The following is an 18,994-nucleotide window of genomic DNA, read 5'->3' on the forward strand; positions in this document are numbered from 1 at the left end:
GTCATTGAACACACATACTCAGGAAGAGGGAAAGAAAGGTGTAGCTTTAAGGAAGCTCTTCTTGAACTATTTTGGCTTGACTGCGTAGCACCCAAATAGTGGCATGTCTTAGAGAATATCTGTTCATGCTGCACATGAGGAAATAAGATTATAGGAGGTGGAATGAGATAAAAAGAGGTCACTCAACCAGCTAGTTATTGACAGAGTTAAGGCTCAGACTATAGTCTTGAAGTTCTGAGCCCACTGTTCTTTTCCATGCATTATGCACTTGACCCATTTATCTTTTGATGGGCCCCGTTCTTAGGTTATGGTTTCCTTCTTTAGCTCAGAAATCTTCATAGGAAGGTAATGGGTATATCATTAATTCATAGATTATTTGTTCAGTTGCTCAGTTGTGTCCAAATCTCTGCAACCCTGTGGACTGCAGCATGACAGACTTCCCTGTCCTTCACCATCTCCTGGAGTTTGCTCAAACTCGTGTCCATTGAGTCAGTGATGCCATCCAACCATCTCATTGTCCATTGTCCCCTTCTCCTTCTGCCTTCAATCTTTCCAAGCATCAGGGTCTTTCAGCTCTTCGCCTCAGGTGGCCAAAGTATTGGAACTTCAGCATCAGTCCTTCCAATGAATATTCAGGGCTGGTTTCCTTTAGGATTGACTGATTTGATCTCTTTGCTGTCCTAGGAACTCACAAGAGTCTTCTCCAGCATCACAGTTTAAAGGCATCAGTTCTTCTAATGTTTTAATAGATTATGGTTTCCTTCTTTTGCTCAGAAATCTTAGGATGGTGATGTGTTTATCATCTAATTAGGGTCAGCTTTACTTGTTCATTTATTTCTTCATGCATTTATTCTACAAACTCCCAAAGAATGCTTATATATGAGGGAATGTGCGAGAGTTAAGAATACAATAGGAGGCAAGCAGTCGTGGGACTATTTTCAGAGTGAAGAGTCTGGTAGTAAAGATGGCCACTTGACAAACAGTTACACAAAGAATGGGTTGTAATTGGGCTAAGTGCTGTGAAGGAGAATTGCATGGTGCTGAGACTTTATGAAAGGAGACCTGCACTATTTTAGTGGTTAAATGTGTCAGAGAAAGCACTTAGGTTTATAAAATCTAATGTGGTTTGATTTCAAGGTCACCTGGAAAACTCTCTTAAGCATCTAAATTCTTACTCCATCTGCTCATTTATGTCAAAATTTAAAGATTTGATGTGCCAGTTCTATTTTTTTCTAATGTACATTTAGATTTAAAAAGCTATTAAATTTAAAAATTTATTTGTGGCTCCTGAAAATGACCTCGTATGCCACCATTGGCCCATATACCACACTGTGAGCACTACTGCTCTAGATATTGATGACTTTTCTGTCATTTTGCATCCAAGAAACAGAAGATTCCAACTCCAAACAGAGGCATGTCATCCAGACAGAAACAGGGAAGGAAAAGGCTGTGATAAAGTTGGAGGAAAGGGATGGGAAAGATGTAGGGGACTCAGTAAACAGAAGAGATGCAAACAGACAAGCGGGAAGACAGGAGGTAAAAGGATGAGGCTGAATGAGAGAAATAGGCTGGTTCTCAGGAGATCTGTGCTGTGATCATGGGCAGTCTCTTAGCAGAGAATGAAATAAATATTCTCATTTTCCATCTCATTCCATTTATTTCATTCATCAGTAGTCTGGATACAACTCACACACCATGGAATAAGAAGGGGTGACATGAGTCAGCTTCAGCTCTTTCCTGGTGGGTCAAATGTGAGCATAGTTGGTATTTTGAAGTTTTAAGCTGTTTTTCTCTTTGTTGAAAAGTGGAGATTTGAATTCTGATTTGGAGCATATCATTCCTTTGTTATGTTTTATACATTTGTAAAGGTACTTGGGGAAAATCATGAGGTAGATTTTTTTTTTTACACTGAGAAGCTGAGTATTTTGTCTGTAAACATAAATGGCTATTTATGGTTGTTGAGCCAGCAACCTATTTTGGAGACTCCTCTGGCTTTTATTTTTTTCAGGGAGGTGGGGAAGGATTAGGAAAATGATCTTTTTCTATACATAAGTTTTACATTTAGGATGTTTTGTGCCTATGAACTATTTTTTGTGGAAAATTTCATTTTTCTTTTAATTGTCATTGGCAAAAACTGTGAAACTACGAAGACTCAAAGTTTTATCTTCTATCTACCAATGGGAGGAAGACCAAAAAGAAACTGGACTTAGTTTGACACAATTCAAACTTGGCATCTGTATTTGTTTTCGAGGACTGCTGTAACAAAGTACCACAGACTGGGTGGCCCAAACAACAGAAATGTATTTTCTCACAGTTCTGGAGGCTACAGGCTAAGATCTAGGTGTTAGGAGGGCTGGTTCCTTCTGAAGACCTTGAGGGAAGAATCTGTTCTTGGCTTGGCGATGGCTGTCTCCTTTCTTTGCCTTTCCACCATTTCTCTCTCTCTCTCTCTCTCTGTGTTTGTGTATGTGTGTGTATACAGATTTCTTCTTGTCAGGACATCAGTGGCATTGGGTGATGATCTGCCCTAATGACTCAACTTAATTGATTCTTTAAAGACTCTTTCTCTCAGGCTTCCCTGGTGGTCCAGTGGTTGAGAATCCGCCTGCCGATGCAGTTAGGTGACACTAATTTGACCCCCAGTCCGGGGAGATCCCACATGCTGTGGGGCCACGAAGCCCATGCATCATGACTGAGCTTGCACCCTGAAGCCCAGGAGCAGCAGCTACTGAAGCCCACGTGCCCGAGAGTCTGCTCCACAACAAGAGGAGCCACCACAATGAGAAGCCCATGCACTGCATCTAGAGCGTAGCCCCCACGCTCCACAATCAAAGTCCATGTCCAGCCACAAAGACCTAGTGCAGCCAGAAATAAAAATAAATACCTTTTTTTAAGGCTTTTTCTCAAAAATATAGACACATTCTGAGATACTGTGGCATAGGACTTCAACATATGAATATTTGAGGTGGGGGGGGGGGATCCAATTCAGTCCTTAACACTGTCCTCCATATTATTTCAGTTACGTTAACCTGGAATTGATGAGTATTTCAGAGCATATTATTTTGCAACTACTCTGTTGGGGCCATAGGTTAAGTCTATGACTTCGGTCTCACAGCAAGTCCTACTATTTAGGAAAAGACTGATCCAGAGACAGAAAAGCAAATTGAGAAGTCAGGCCAAGGGTTGGAGGGAGGGAAAATTCTGTTTCTCTTTGGGCAGCTGGACCTGGACTCTGAGTTGCTGGAATGTATGGAGCACATAGCAGTGAGGATAAGGAAAAGTCAGCCTCTGGAAGCAGGCTGGGAGGTCAGCAGCATGATTCTTTAGGGGATACCATCAAGCATACGTGTGGGGCCCATGGGCTCCTGGAGTATCACACCTAGCAGCAAGAATACATTACTAGGTATAATGTTATTTCCTGCTTATGCTTAAACTTCCAATATTTTTAAAGAAATTCAAGACCGGTCTAAGTGATGCTGTAGAGAATCAAGGGAGAGTTCTCTTCCAGACCTGGGTTTGAGCCTTAGAGGCTTCCCTGGTGGCTCAGGGGTAAGGAATCTGCCTGCCAGTGCAGGAGACAGGGAGACCTGGGTTTGATCCTGGGTCAGGAAGATCCCCTGGAGAAGGAAATGGCAACCCACTCCAGTATTCTTGCCTGGAAAGTTCCATGGACAGAGGAGCCTGGCAGGCTACAGTCCATGGGGTCACAAAAGAGTCTGACACGACTTAGTGGCTAAACAACAACAACAATAACAGCGGGACCAACACAGCCCCCAAACCTCCTGTGTGTCCCGTGTGCTGCAGCAGATCGTGTCCTGGGATCATAGCCTGGAGGCTTGATGAAGAACTGGAACTAGATGAGCTCAGACTGGGAAGTAAGGGTGGGTCTGTGTGTGCTTTGAGTTGCAGTGTAGTTGGTAGAGGTGCTAAGCCATTGTAGTTTGAGTGTTAATATAAATGTAACTTCATTTTATTGTCATTAGCAGTGAACCTTGGGGATAATGTTCACTGAGGAATCTTTTTAAAATCAGATGTGTCAATTAAATTTTCTTTAATGAGTATTCATCGCCAGGAAGGCAGCAAAATGTCTGAGGAAAAATGAAAGCTTTGTAACTAACTAGACTTTTGTAAGTGCTAAAAGCAGTGGAGGCAATAGTCTCATTGTTTTGGATCTTTAAATAGCAACTCAGAGGCACTTATTAAGTTCCAACTTTAGCCTACATCAACTGTCCCAGTAATGCTTCCTGTTATTTTCTGGTCCAAGATTCTATCCAAGAGCATGTTTGCATTTAGTTGTTACATCTCATCAGTTTCCTCCCATTTGAAACTGTTCTTCAGTCTTTTCCCGTCTCCCACATCCTTAACAGTCTTAAAGAATATAGACCTTTCATTTTACATTGACTGTTATTTGGGTCTGCCTGATATTTCCCCATGACCAGACTACAGTGGAGGATGTCATTTAGAAACCACCATCTAGGTGTTCAGTGTGATCATTGCTACTAGTGACCCCTGCATCTAGACACTCTCAGAGGATAGCATTAGGTAAGGTATACATGTATATGTGTGCATACACATATACACACATTGACATCAGCCACTATTTCCATATATATCCGAATGTGTTTAGTGTATACTTAGTCACCTAGTCATATCTGGCTGTTTGAGATGTCATGGACTATAGCCCACCAGGATCCTCTGTCTGTGAAATTTTCTAGGCAATTTATCTGAATATATACATTAAAAATCCTCTAAGTTCACACTGAGGCTTAAAACCCCAGTCTAATACTTCAAGATTCTTTCTAGTCTCCCCTCTTCCATGTTTGTACAATACCTTCTCAGACAGAGACTTCTGTTGTCCTCAATATATTTACTTATTTGCTCTATCAGTTAACTTATTTACTCCATTTCCAAGCACTCCAGTCATATATTTCCTCTGCCACTTCCATGCCACACCTTCTCCTCAGCCAGCTGTTTCAGATGTCAGCATCTCTTCCCCAGCATGGGAAGTGAAAGGAATGTGAGAGAAAAAGGACCATTGGAAAGGGAAGTAAAGATGGAAAGGGCAGGGAAATTTCTTTTTATTAAAGTCAGTTTGAGTTGACTTTTCTGTTACTTGCCACCTAAACCATGCTAAATGATGCAACCCAGAATTGTTCAGTCACTAAGTTGTGTCCAACTCTTTGCGACTCCATGGACTGCAGCATACCAGCACGCAACCCCTAATACATTATTGCAATTATTTGTTTGCAAATATGTCTGCCCACTGGATTATGAGCTGTGAAAAAGACTCATCTCTTTACCTCTATTGTTTCCAGTGGTTTCCACAGTGACTTTCACATGGTGGGTGCTTGGTAACTGCATCTGGTGCCAGTGACGCAGAAACAATTGAGACACAATTGTTCTCCAAGAGCTAGTAGGAATGATCAATACAATCAGATAACCTCTAAAATAGATACAACTGGAAAGAGTTATGAGCATATAGGAAGAAAGCATAAGTAGGGCTTCCTGGGTCATTCAAATGGTAAAGAATCTGCTTACAATGTAGGAGGCCTGGGTTCGACCCCTGGATTGGGAAGATTCCCTGGAGAAGGGCATGGTAACCCACTCCAGTATTCTTGCTTGGAGAATTCCATGGACAGAACCACCTGATGGGCTACAGTCCATGGGGTCACAAAGCATCAGACACGATTGAGAGATTTCACTCACTCCCTCAAATGGGACTTTACCAGTATAAACAAATCAGAGCTGTCTTCAGATAATTGTATATGTTTTCAATATATTTCTATAATTTCCGTAGAATTTAAGGTTGCGAAGCTGACTGAATGGTCATATGTTCTGAATGAGTGGGTTAGAATTAAAACTAGGAGCTGAATGAATACTTGAATTAAAGTCCCTGAAAACTGTAAGGTGCTACCTTCCCAGTGGTAAAACCTATTTTAGTAGCATTTACTTAAAAACCTCAAAATAGTTTAGCCTTGTCTAGCAGGAGAAGTCAGGACTGATCTCATTTCAACAACACTAACAACAGTGCTGACACCTTGTGTCTCTATAGTCCTTCCCTTTACATTAAAATGTCTCTGACTCTGAGCTCTGAGAGGGCAGGATATGTGTCGTCTGTGTTCATCAAGGCATCCTCGGCACCCAGCTAAACAGTTAATGAAAATGCCATCCTGTGTAACTTTCATCCAGTTTTCCGAATGCACTGAGAATGGCAAACACGATACCCAGAATCACGGATATCTATTCTCTCTAAAGAGAGCTAAGGACCTATGTGTCTGGATGGAGCCACCTCCTGTTTGCCTGCTCCTACCTCCAGTTGCTTGTTGCCCTTTCCTGGATTTTAAAGACTCCCTGTTCTTGGCTCCACATGTCTCCCTTTCTAATCCACTCAATCCGCCTCCTTGTGGATTGATCAGTTTCTCTTGATTCACCTTTCTGGCAGATGACAGTGAAACTTCTCTTTAGGAAGCAGTCGTTGGGTGTTCCAGGATCAGGCAATAGACAGAAAAGTCAGAGACTAGAGCCTACGGTCACAGACTATGTGGGTAGCAGAGCCTGAATTAGATTTTTCAACTCCAGGACAGTTCCAATAAGCTACACTGAAAAGGAAGACAGAAAGGGCAGTTTTCACATTTCTGCAGAATTTTTGCAACATCTGGGACCAAGGTCGGTTCAATTAACTCACATTTATGTGCCTTTAACAATAACCTCATATCCCATAGTTAGATTGTACCGTCAGCAAGTAAATCAGTTCACGTGGGTCATTCTTTCTGTCCTTATAACTTAAATAATATGGTAGGTGGCTGTGATCAGGGATAACAGCAAACATGGAAGAGATCACTCCAAATAAAATATTAACTAATGTAGGTCTGCTGTGTAAGTGGCTTGATGCATGGTAAATTGCATTTGCACTTGGCCAAATGGTAAGTGATGTATGTTGGGCACAAGAATAATAAATACAAGGAACAATCAATTGAACTGAACTAAAGTGGTGTGGTTTTGAAGGACGGCTTGGAGTTATATCTTCCAAACATAGCTAAAAAAAAAAGGACTCAATTAAAAAGTAAATTGGAAAACTATAAAGTAGCTGACACAAATACAAGGTTAAGTTTATGGAAGTTATAAATGCTAAACAGTTTCCCTCTACGATTCCAATTTCTGCCCACTCTGATTCTTCTTGTGCCTTCCATTTTTTTTTATGAGTATTATTACTCAACAGGAGAACAATCAGTTATATCAGAGCCATTCACTGTAAAGTTTGTGTCAATAATTTTTATTGAAATAGGACAAAAACAAAGGAGTTTGTAGAGAGAGGCAAATTATTATGCTACCAGGGTTCCGTAAGGAGTCTTTGAGCTGCAGGGGAAAAAAGGAAAAACTCTCCCTGTGGAGAGAATAGAATGTGTTTCATTTCAATATCTATTACAATTATGAAAGAGCCAGAGCATTCCATGGCTTTGAACAGTCTTTGTGAACAGAGCTTTATGTCAGGGCCGTCTGTGGGTATGATTTTTAGGCCCCGAGGCTGGTAGTTCAATAACTAGCAGAAATAGTCAGGGCTTTGGGGATGGGGAGCAAAATGAGGGGTAGGAATCAGGATGCTGTAGCCTGAGTGATCATAAGAAACCCTTCAGGGGATTTTCATTTTAAATATGGATTTTTTTGGTACCCTTATGGAATCTCAATCTCCTGCGGCACTGTATGGAGGTACATTCCTAAATTAACTATCTTTCTAGTTTCAGGGCTTGAAAATTGCAAACATGTAACTAATGCCAGCCTTGGTGTCATGGAATGTTCTAATGGGAGGGACATGGCAACTGTGGGAAGAGTGAGGTGGGAGATGGGAATATCTCTGGTTGGCACATTTACATGGATGCTCTGCCACTAGGACGTGAGCTCTTTTAGACAAGGGAGTGTCCTCGTTATTTTTGGATCTCTAGTGATCCAGTGTCTAGTACATCCTGGCACCTGGTGGGTGGATCCTTTTATGCTGGTATGATCACTTCCGGATTCCCAGGCAGGTAAATTAACAGCAAGCACAAATTGGTTAAGTTGGTTAAGACCTATTTTAAGTATCCAGCTGAAGGGTTGGGATTAATAGCCAATAAGAGTAATATTGAATGACTAATAATACTCATGACCAAAAGGATCACCTTTAAGCGAAGCACAAGGGGAAAACAAGGCAGAGGGCTTGGACTCTGTTCACGTGGCTCTGGGCTCCTCAGGACAGCACACAGTTGCCCTCAGCTCGGCCACCTCCTTGTTTCACTGCTCAGGAAGACGTTAGGTCTTGGTGTGCAAGGCTGGGGCCACTCTCTGCTCTCTTTCCTAGAAGGCACACACAGGAGTTCAATCAGAAGAGCCCTTTAGATGAACTATCAAAGTGGCAAGTTGCATCTTTTTTTATAAGTCTTTGGCCTTGTTTGTGTCATATGCAAATAAGCCAGCCCCAGTGTGTTGATCTCAATAGAGATAACTGTTTACATAAAAATAAATGCCAAACCCGACTTGAAGCAAAACATATTTATAGGTTAATTTCCTTATCTGTCCGGTACTTACTTCTTATTTCTTACCAGGCATATTTCTAACACTGTCCTTATTTCTGTCTTTTATCATCTATGCTTGAAGTCCTCTTGCTCTTGCTAACAGCCTTGACTTTCCTTTTTAGTTCTGATATCAAAAATCAAACTGATGCTAATGTATTTTGTGGCTAATCCTTTTCAATGAGGGCTTTGTTAGTGGCTCAGAGGGCAAAGAATCTGCCTACAGTGCAGGAGACCGAGGTTTGATCTGTGGGTTGGGAAGATCCCCTGAAGAAGGGAAAAGCTACCCACTGCAGTATTCTTGCCTGGAGAATTCCATGGACAGAAGAGCCTGGTGGGCTATAATCCATGGGTTTGCAAAGAGTCAGACACGACTGAGTGGGTTACACTTTCACTTTTCAACAAACATAACACATAAACACAGTAGCAGTCAAAGATTTAAAGACCACAAGTTAGAAATCACTGATCCAAAGCTAAGTCATAGTACCTGGCCATGTAAGCAAAAGACTGGTTAGCTCTATATAGGAGTCCTTAGATGAGTTTCATTGTTTCTGCATAGAGGTGTGTGTGTATGTATGTGTTGGTGTGTATGTGTATTTAGTGGATTCATTGCTAACTTAAAAAGTGAGTAATTTCATATATAGGGCTCCCCTCATAGCTCAGTTGGTAAAGAATCTGCCTGCAATACAGGAGACCCTGGTTTGATTCCTGGGTCGGGAAGATCCCCTGGAGAAGGGAAAGGCTACCCACTCTAGTATTTCATATAAAACCGATCTCGGCATCCAACTGCTTTAAAAACTGAGAAGACTTGAGGATTGCATTGTAGGGTTTCACAAACACAGGAGGTGTGCTTTCCATTCTCAGGGTTGGCGGCTTCATTCTTTTATATATCCTGCCTGATTCTGGTAGGCTTTTCAATTTGCCATCCCCAACTAGAAGAGAGCCGACCCGGCCTCTTGCCTCACTTTGAAGATCCTTTGCTATGCGGTCTTCCCTCCAGCCCCTAGCCCATTAGTTATGATCAAAGCTCTTTAACAGCAATGGGCCCTTGAAGGCAGTGCAGGTTCAGATTCAACAGCAATTATCAAATGCCTTCTAGGGCGTCAGTTACTGTGTTTTCATATACATTGACTTTTCCAAACTTGAGCTTACTGTACAACCACTTAATCATCCAGGAGAGATTAAATATTATCTGATATCCCTAAGAAGGTTAACTGAGACACTCCATGACCACTGCCAGAAGGTGTCAAACACCCCCACGCCTGAAGCCCCCCAAAGCTTTTATTTACAATGAAAGGCTGTGGCCAGAGTTGGTAAAGATAAGGTTAAAGTTACTCTTGAACCCCCTGAATTAACTGCTTGAAATACCATAAACTAATGGAGGAAGAGGGGCCTTTCCACACACAGGCCTCAGATCCCCTCCCTCAAGACATTTCTGCAGTTCCTTGGGAGCCGTGAGCAGTGGTGAAGTGGAGAGAGAAGATGCTGATGAGGGAAGAACTGATTTGGTATTGGTCAGCCTGTAGGGGATGGTTGACCTTTGGAGTCAGGGGAGGTAGTGTCCATCATGGGAAAATGACTGTGCCCTGATGGTCTTCTGGGTAGGGAGGGAGCACTCAGCAACTTGAGGGGATGTCACATGCTATATTGTGTATCTGTCTTCAATGCTGCCCCATACTTGCCTTTCTTTCCTAAAGGGATAGAGTCTGACATTCTACAATTAAACAGCAACAACCACACTTGAAATCCTTAGCAAATGGCCTGGTCTATATTACACTAGCATAAGACCTTTCCCAGGAGGATAATGTGAAGGGGGGAGGTGCTGAAAGGGATGGAAAGAGGATGGGAAGGAGCAGCGCTGGTCAGGAACTCAGCGTGCATGGATGGCTGGGAGGAGACTGGATGATGACACGCTGAAGCTAGAGAGACCTTATAATAAAGCAAAGTCAATCATTGCCCTTCTCAGCTTGAAGCTCTGATGTCTACCCTGTCCCACAGACATATAATATGATCCATAACTGTGAGCCATGTGAGTATTTTAAAAATGTTTAGTAGCCACATTATTACTGTCTCTTGCATGCTCAGTCGTGTCTGACTCTCTGTGATACCATGGATTGTAGCCTGCCAGGCCCCTCTGTTCATGGGATTTTCCAGGCAAGAATACTGGAGTGGGTTGCCATTTGCTTCTCCAGGGGATCTTCCCGACCCAGGGATCCAACCCACATCTCCTGTGTCTCCTGCGTCGGCAGGCTGATTCTTTACCACTGAGCTCCCTGGGAAACCCAAATTAAAAAAAAGTAAAAACTAGGTGAAATGAGTTTTAAGAATATATTATACTTAACCCATATAGTGAAATATTATGATTTCAAAGCATAACCAACACAAAAATTATTGATGAACTATTTTTAAAAATTATTTATTATTTATTTATAGTTGCCCTGGGTCTTCATTGCTTCACTTGGGCTTGCTCTACTTGCAGTGAGCAGAGGCTACTCTTTGTTGCAGTGCTCAGGCTCCTCATGGCAGTGGTTTCTCTTGTTTTGGAGCATGGGCTCTCGGTGAGCAGGATTCAGTAGTTGCAGCACAGAGGCTCAGCAGTTGTGACTTATGGGCTCCAGAGTGCAGGCTCCATAGTTGAAGTGGGGTTGCCTGAGGCATGTGGAATCTCCCCAGATCAAGGATGGAACCTGTGTCCCCTGCATTGTCAGCTGGATTCTTATCCACTATACCACCAGGAAAGTCCTTGCATGCATGCATGCTAAGTCGCTTCAGTCGTGTCTGACTTTGTGTGACCCTATGGACACAGCCCCCCCAGGCTCCTCCATCCACAGGATTCTCTAGGCAAGAATAGTGGAGTGGGTTGCCATTTCCTTCTCTGAGAAAGTCCTAACATACTTTTTATAGAAAAATTTTTCAAAATATTTGGTGTGTGTTTTATACTTGCAGCATCTCTCTATTCAAACTAACCGTATTTGAAATACAGGCTTGGCTTCCAGTGTTAGTGGCTAACGTGTTGGCCAGCACAGCCTTAGATGGTTTCCCATTACTTGTAGGACAAAATCCAAAATCTTTGGTCTGATTCAGTAGGCTCTTGATATGACTATCCCTTTTGTCTTATCTCATGCCATGACCTCCTTTACTTTGGTGCTAGGTATAATAAATTTTTTGTTGAACTCTTTTCCTCTCTCAAACTTCTGGGGTCTCACGTATATAAATTCTGTTGCTGGAAAACTCTCACACACATTTGTCTGAATAACTGTTACTTATCCTTATGTATTTATACGTATATTGGATCCACTTTGAGCTTTCTGTTTATTTACCTTAATCTGTATTATTTTGTTATCAGCCCCATTCTGTATGACTTACTATACTTTTCAGTGCATTTTGATATAGATTCTAGAGGCATGAAGATCTCTTTTATTCCTTTTCAAAGATTTTCAAAAAATGTTTCTTACTTCTTTACTTCCTGTTGGATTTGAAATTCATTTTTCCTCTTCAAAACAATATCATTGGATCATAAAGAAAGCAAGGGAATCCAGAAAAACATCTGCTTCATGTACTATGTTAAAGCTTTTGACCATGTGGATCACAACAAATTGTGGAAAATTCTTAAAGAGATGAGAATACCAGACCACCTTATCTGTCTCCTGAGAATCCTGTATGCAGGTCAAGAAGCAGCAGTTAGAACTGGACATGAAACAACAGACTGGTTCAAAACCGGGAAAGAAGCACATCAAGTTTGTATATTATCACCCTGCTTATTTAACTTCTATGCAGAGTACATCATGCAAAATGCCAGGCTGGATGAATCCCAAGCTGAAATCAATATTTCTGGGAGAAATAACAACCTCAGATGTGCAGGTGATACCACTTAAATAGCAAAAAAGAGGAACTAAAGAGACTCTTGAAAGAGAAGAGTGAAAAAGCTGGCTTAAAACTCAACATTCAAAAAAACTTAAGATCATGGCATCCAGTCCCATCATGGCAAATAGAAGGAGAAAAAGTGGAAACAATGACAGATTTTCTTTTCTTGGGCTTCAAAATCACTGCAGATGGTGACTGCAGCCATGAAATTAAAAGACGCTTGCTCCTTGGAAGAAAAGCTATGGCAAACCTGGACAGCATATTAAAAAACAGAGACATTACCTTGCTGACATTACTGTCTAGTCAAAGCTATGGTCTTTCAGTAGTCATGTATGGATGTGAGAGTTGAACCATAAAGAAGGTTGAGTGTAAAAGAATTGATGCTTTTGAACTGTGGTGTTGGAGAAGACTCTTGAGAGTCCCTTGGACTGCAAGGAGATCCAACCAGTCCATCCTAAAGGAGATCAGTCCTGGGTGTTCACTGGAAGGACTGATGCTGAAGTTGAAGCTCCAATATTTTGGCCACCTGATGCAAAGAGCTGACTCATTGGAAAAGATCCTGATGCTGAGAAAGATTGAAGGCAAAAGGAGAAGGGGAAGGCAAAGGATGAGATGGTTGTATAGCATCACCAACTCAATGGATATGAATTTGAGCAAATTCGGAGAGATAGTGAAGCTCAGGGGAGTCTGGTGTGCTGCACTCCATGGGGTCACAAAAAGTAGGAGATGACTTAGTGACTAAACAACAACAAATAATACCTACATTTAATTTGGTAAAAATGTATACTTTGCAATTATTGAGACTTCCCACAAAGAATGAGGTTATAACTTCTTACTTGACTTTTCAATATCCTTCTATTTTTCCTTGAAGCATGCTTTTCCATTGCCTTCAGAGGTATCATAAAATGAAGGATGCATTTACCAGGGAGATGACTCTGAGACTGAGATCAGCCTGCAAGAAATTGATTAGGGAGTGCTCTTGGAATTGTTATCTGTGAAGAAGGGAAGGAAACAGGATGGAGTGGAAAATATTGGGCCTCACAAATACTCTGGCCAACCTTGTGAGAGTTCTAAAACCCTTTAGGGTTGTCTCAAATTGAGTTGATGGGTGTAGCTTTTAGAACCTCTGGGTAACCACTGGATATGACTCATGAGATGTGTCTGCCCCCTGAGGAGGAGGTGTAACCCCTGGGAAGGTAGTTATCTCCAGCTGATGATAGTTTCCTGAGTGGAAGGAGTAAGTCCTCCAGTCCTGAAGGGGGCTCTAGATAGCACATTACACTCCACTCTTCTGGTGTACCTTCCTCATCTCTGGATGCTCAATCTTTGCTCACGTTTTGCAGATTTCTTTCCCCTGGACTCCAACTGTAAATACTCAAGTATAAGAGAACCTCCTAGGTTCTCTAGTACTTCCTCTCAACATTTCTTCTTCTTCAGTCAATATTCCCTGAATGATACATTCTCCTTCTATAATTAAAGTTAATTTTAGATGCATGTTAAACTGGAATGTAACTATCATATTAAACAAGAGATTTTACAGGTATTAGAGCTTTGAAAGAGATTAAAGTGGGTGTTTAAGTGAATGTTTCAGTTGATTTCTAGAAAAAGTACTAAATAAATAAAGTACATAGATGTGCTGCTACACAGATATGGCAAAGAGCATAACTCAGTTTAGAACCACTCTCCAAGGCAATTATATTCTCTTCCTGGCTAAATATGCTATGCTGACAGCCTCACTTGTGTCTTTAGCTTAAACCTCTCCTTGGAGTTCAGGCTCTTCTAGCTGACTGCCTACTTGACAGCTCTTCCTAGACATCTCACAGCCTCCTTAAAGTTATGATGTTCAAAAGTCAACTCTGGGGCTTTCTTCCCCTAAACTTTTCCTCGTCTACTCTTTGCTACCTCACCAAGCCTGTGTTGTTCAGTCTAGAAGGCTGGATGTCTTCCTTGATTTCTTTTCCTCTTTCACCTTGCACATATAATCCCAAAGAATTCCTTTTGATTCTATTTCTAGGATATTACGTGCTTTTATTCTCATCTTTCTAGCTCCATTGTTGGCACTTTATTTTAGGCCATGATCATTTTTCTCTGGTATTCAAATCCTACTGTCCTTAATGGTCTCTGATCCATTGTGCCTGCTGAGCCAAAGTAATTTTTTTAAACCATAAACCTGATAATCTGACTTTTCCGTGTATTAAACATCAATGACTTCCCACTGCACATAAAATAAAATCCAACTTGTTTAATATGGTCTCCAAGGCCACATGGGTTCAGAGGTAAAGACTCCACCTACCAGTGCAGGAGATGTGAGTTTGATCCTTGTGTTGGGAAGACCCCCTGAAGAAGGAAACGTCACCCCTCTCCAGTATTCTTGCCTGGAAAATTCCACAGACAGAGGTGCCTGGAGGGCTACAGTCCATGGACTCGCAAAGGGTGGGACACGCCTTAGTCACTGAGCATGGCAAAGCCACACTCATTTATGTCTGCATGTGTGTCTCACACCACTGTTCTTCTTGCCCACTGATCTCTAGTGAAATCGGCCTTCCTGCCCCCTGTTCTTTGAACACCCCTAGCTGTTCCTGAGCTCGGGACCTTGCTCATGATACTTCTTCTTCCTGAGATACTGTTTTTCTGGCTCTTTTGCGATTGACTCTTTCTAATGCATCAAGTCCCACTATAAATGTTCTCTTCTCTTATTGTCTTCGCCTGATCAGAGTGTTTAAAATAGCCTACCTCCCTGTCCCATCGTCTGGGTTATTCCTTAGTACTGCTCTCTATTTGATTTCTAATGTTTATCATAATTTTAATTATAAAGTTTATTTCTTTGCTTACTTGTGTATTAACTCTCTTTCCCCCTGAACCTCGAGCTCCCCCAGACTTCTTCATTAGATATCTAGCACTCGTGACAGTGGCCAGCAGAGTAGAGCCTCAAAATGTATTTTCTCAGTGAATGGATGAGTAAAGAGAATGAAAATATTACCAAAGTCTGTAATACTTCAGATAATTTTTTTTTTCTTCTCCTTATTGGAGACATTGCTATTTACTTGTAAGGAGGGACGAAAGTTTAGTCTCCTGTGTAGCCTCGGAGGCAGTGGCATCCCCCTGTTTGGTAGCTTTGCTGTGAGCTAACAGAGGTCTGTGCAGGCTTAACAGTAGGCCAGCAACATCGCTGACTGATCCAGACAGTGTGGATTTTCAGTATCTCTAGGCCAAACTCAGGGTGCCTCAACTCTACTTTTTATAGCAAGACTCTTTCTCAAAACACATTTCACTCACCTTAAGGGCTTCCCAGGTGGCGCTAGTGGTAAAGAACACGCCTGCCAACGCAGGAGACTTAAGAGACATGCACCCCAATGTTCATCGCAGCACTGTTTATAATAGCCAGGACATGGAAGCAACCTAGATGCCCATCAGCAGATGAATGGATAAGGAAGCTGTGGTACATATACACCATGGAATATTACTCGGCCATTAAAAAGAATTCATTTGAACCAGTTCTAATGAGATGGATGAAACTGGAGCCCATTATACAGAGTGAAGTAAGCCAGAAAGATAAAGAACATTACAGCATACTAACACATATATATGGAATTTAGAAAGATGGTAATGACAACCCTATATGCAAAACAGAAAAAGAGACACAGAAGTACAGAACAGACTTTTGAACTCTGTGGGAGAAGGTGAGGGTGGGATGTTGTGAAAGAACAGCATGTATATTATCTATGGTGAAACAGGTCACCAGCCCAGGTGGGATGCATGAGACAGGTGCTCGGGCCTGGTGCACTGGGAAGACCCAGAGGAATCGGGTGGAGAGGGAGGTGGGAGGGGGGATCGGGATGGGGAATACATGTAAATCTATTGCTGATTCATGTCAATGTATGACAAAACCCACTGAAAAAATAAATAAATAAATAAATTAAAAAAAAACAAAAACAAACAAACAAAAAAAGAGACGTGGCTTTGCTCCCTGGGTTGGGAAGATCGCCTGGAGGAGGGCATGACATCAAGTGAAGTGACTTAGCACACATTGCAAAGACAGCTGGTATTTCCCTCTGCCCCTCCTCCCCCACATACCTAAGTGAGGTGCTGTGGGGCCAGGGCTTTCTCCTGGGGCCCAGCTCAGCCGAGGCCTGGCGCTCATCACGATGATGAGAGCTTGGGAGTCAGATGGATTCTGCTCACTCTGTTTCTGTGCCCCTGCTCTTAGAACGGCAAGCTGTGAGGTGTATTACAAGGAATTGATATTTGTCATCCCATTACTAATGGGATCCATTCCCACTACATATTCTAATTCATTGCTACTGATATATAGGCAAGCTGTTGATAGTCTACCTTTTTTTCCTGCTTGGCTATCCTCCTAAACTGTTATTTGTGCAAATAGCTTTTCAGTTGATTTGCTTGAGATTTCTGGGTAAAACTATAAATTGTACCACCGGCAAGTAATTAATTTTTGTCACTTCCTTTCCAGTGATCATACACCTTATTTCTTTTATTGTTGTATTTCAGTCTCTAGAATTTACAGAATAATGTCAAAGTGTCAACAATAAGCATCATTGTTTAGTTTCTGATTTGAATGGAAATGCCTCTAGTGTTTTACTGTTGCCGTGTAGTCTTTCCTACATCAGGCATGCCCTCCTATTCTCTTACTTTACTAAAGAAATTTTTTTCGCTAAGTTATTTTAAAATGTCAGGCTGTCTACCTTTAGGTTCAGTCTACTTCCTCACAACTTCTTCCTTTTGGTTCCATTTTATAGATAAGTGTGTTTCTTGCCCATGTTTCTGATATTGGAATCGTAAAATCCTGCTCAGCTTCCCCCATCTCAAGATTTCTCAAACTATCCCATATGGACTTGATTTTCAGGCCTTTGACCATGTGAGTTGTTCACAGAAATAAATGAGGAGTCCCTTACGGATACAAGGTCAAATTGGGGACAGTATTGACTGACCTTTGATCTGAGGGTGTCGCACGTGGGGACAGGGAGAGGATACTCATGCTTTCCAGGTATCATGAAATCCAGGAATTCTGTCTCTCAAATTCTGTCATTTTAGAGCCATGAAAATAAATGTTGTTCCTGACACAGCATAAGCACTGGGATATGAAGTTTGTTTTAAAGAAGTTGCTATAGGGGATTTCAAATGATCGTAGCCTCAAACTCAAGAAGCAAATGTCAGCTCCAAAATCCAACATGAAAAAATATGACCAGCCCATAGGCATCAATAGCAGAGCTATGGAGCAATCCTGGGAGAAAGTTCTTACCTGTAAACCTTGTGAATTACTGTGTGTTGTTGACCATCATAATATAATAATTTCTGCTTTGGGTTTATTGTCATGCCAACAAGTTCCTCTATGGATGGAATAAATCGGCTACTTTTGGTACCTCAGAGGTTTATTTCACAACAGCTGGAAGCAGGAACAAAGGAATGTAAGCTTCTTATCTATGTCCTCACACTGCTCTCCTAGTCTCTAGAGACGTGTCACCAAGTACCTCCTTGGTACTTTTCATTAACTGTCCCCATAGATACCTTCATCTCAATTTTTATTTTGCCCTCAGTTGAACTTGCTTCCCTGCCCTATTCCTTGTCTGGTTATGGCAGAGATTGCTTCTTCTTTCCCCAGGATCTCCTGTATCCTTCCAGCAGAGCATAGTGGTAGAATCTCTAGCTATTAGCTCGGCACTCCAAGTAAATCTACTGATTTGCCTCCCTTGCTTATTCTTTCTAATATGGTGCTAGTGAAAGGGTCATGTGACAGCTTCTGAGACCCTCCTTTAAATAAATGTCATTGAAAGCATTTTTCCTTTTTCAGTCATTTCTTTTTTCTTAATGACTGGAATGAGGCGATGATGGTTGAAGCTAGAGCTGGTGTAGCAGTTTGAATTATGAGGTGACTTTGGGAAGAGAGCCCTTACATGGGATCAGCAGATCAAAGGAGCCTTGGTTCCTGACACTGTTGGGCATCCTGTCAGTCAAAAATTGCCTCCCTGTGGACTGTGCTTGGGACAGAAACAAGCTTCTATGTTTCTAATCTCTGCTATTTTGTGGTTTTTGTTGTTGTTGTTATTTGTAGCTGCCGCTTAAGCCTGGCTTTGACACATGATGAGATGTTTCACCATTGTTATTCTCATCCTACAGAGAAACTCAGAGCCATCCTGTTACTTAATTGCTCACTGAAACCTAGGAGTTCAAATTTGGAGCTGACTCTTGATTCCGGCCATACCCCTGTTTATCACTAACATTAACTTGACCATCATCTGTTGTCAAATTTGCTGCTGGACACTCTGAATAGTTCACTGTGTTTCCAGGCTCTTCTCTTCTTGTTTTATTACATCTTTTATGCTTCCTAACATGTGAACACCATCACATTACTCTTTTGCGTCCAAACCCAGGATCGTCAAGATAAAATGGAAGCTTCTGAGAGTGTCATTGCAGGCTTTGTGCCATATTTCCCAAATTTCTTGTTCCAGCATCTTTCCCTGCCTATGCACAGACACTCTGTACCAGAAATTATACTCAGCTTTTCTCTCTCTAGAAAACAGTCTTATCATTCAATATTCAGCTTGTATATTGTAGTCATAGAAGGTATCATT

This window comes from Cervus elaphus, chromosome 29 (genome assembly GCF_910594005.1).
Source record: "Cervus elaphus chromosome 29, mCerEla1.1, whole genome shotgun sequence".
NCBI classification, from domain to species: Eukaryota; Metazoa; Chordata; class Mammalia; order Artiodactyla; family Cervidae; genus Cervus; species Cervus elaphus.